Here is a 1,744-nt window from a genome sequence, read left to right on the forward strand (position 1 = left end):
TGTGTCTGTGTGTGTCTGTATGTGTCTGTGTCTGTAACTCTATATCCGTGTATGTGTGTGTGTGTGTGTCTGTCTGTGTCTGTGTCTGTAACTCTATATCCGTGTATGTGTCTGTGTCTGTGTCTGTGTCTGTGTCTGTGTCTGTAACTCTATATCCGTGTATGTGTCTGTGTCTGTGTCTGTGTCTGTGTTTGTGTCTGTCGGGTATTAATGAATGTTAATCATGGAACTTCCCTTGAGTGACAGTTATACACACAAACCATCGAATGGTCACCTGTCTATAGAGGCTACATTCCCCATAGGTGACCATTATACACACAGGTTTTGTTGTGGGTTCAAAGCGCATGTTCCCGCGTAACTCTAATAGCTTTCCTTGCTCCGTGCAATACCTAACGAGGAAGTGTGAAGGTTATTTATATTGCGTTCTACTTCAGTTGGTGGATGTCATGGCGGTTTTTTTTTCATGGGCCAGAGAGTTTGTACCTGTGCAGTTGCCTCCCGTTTCGTCGAGCTTGTATCCTTGGTTGCAGTTGCATCGGAACATGCCGTGGATGTTCTCACACCTTCCGAACACGCAGATGTTGTGGAACATCGCGCATTCGTCGATGTCTGAAACAATGACAATGTTTTAAAGAAAGGCGAACCCTGGAACCGTGTCGTGCTGCCTCAATTTTGCAGCTCAAATTGAGGATCAAATTTTGCAGCCTGTACGGGGTATGATGCTTACGCGTGCCCGCTTGAGTGCCTATACGAACGTAACTACAGAACTAGTAGACTTGAAACTGAGGGAAGTAAAAACACCTAATGTAAGAGGATCCACCTGATTCTTCGGGAGGTCTAGAGCAGTGCTTCTTAAACAATTTCCTCGTGTTTTTCACCAATTTTCATTTACTCCTTAATTACTTAATTACTACTTAATTTCATTCGCCCTTGGATGAACAATTCACCAGTTTAAGAAGCACTGATCTAGAGTATGGCTCCAGTGTTTGTAGTACGTACCCACGCAGAATCGCTGGTCATCTGATAGATGGAATCCCATGTCACACTCGCACCGGTAGCCGCCGGCATAGTTCAAACATTGTCCATTCTCACAGAGGTTCTGATCCAGGCTGCACTCGTCAACATCTACGATACAGGCAAACACACACAGACTAGATGATGGATCCTTGCACAAACTTGATCTTAAAAAACAAACTTAACTTATCTTAAATAACAAACTTAGATCTTGGCACAAGCCCGCAGTTTCCACCTTAAAGCTACAGGCATGCAACACGTATATTAACAGTAACTCAATACTCTTAGCACTCATTATAATAATTAATTTTTAATATATAATTAATAATAATTATAATAATATTAATAATTAATATTTAATAATTAAGTAATAATAATATCAATACTCATTACTCTCCCTCATGTCTATCACCCCCTCCCCTCCTACTGAATCTGTACCTTGGCAGATGAAGCCATTTCCAGTGAAGCCATCATCGCACTCGCAGCGGAAGCTGCCGTCAGTGTTGATGCAGGCCGCATTCTTGGCGCATCCACCGTTGTTACGCAAACACTCGTTGATGTCTGCGCGCAGGTAGCAAGACAGAAATAGTGAGTATTAGCGTGTGCGTGTATTGTGTATAGTTTGTTATGTGTATCTCTCTTCTTCTCTCTTTTTTCCCTCTCTCTCTCTCTCTCTCTCTCTCTCTCTCTCTCTCTCTCTCTCTATCTCTCTCTCTCTCTCTCTCTCTCT

The 1,744-nt window shown here is 42.7% G+C and overlaps 1 pseudogene; it reads right to left on the reverse strand.

Moving 5' to 3' along the window:
• Positions 1–1,744, reverse strand: part of LOC106812724 — a 35,346-nt pseudogene that overhangs the window by 25,927 nt on the left and 7,675 nt on the right.

This window comes from Priapulus caudatus, unplaced genomic scaffold (assembly GCF_000485595.1).
Source record: "Priapulus caudatus unplaced genomic scaffold, Priapulus_caudatus-5.0.1 Scaffold679, whole genome shotgun sequence".
In the NCBI taxonomy this organism is placed as follows: Eukaryota; Metazoa; Priapulida; class Priapulimorpha; order Priapulimorphida; family Priapulidae; genus Priapulus; species Priapulus caudatus.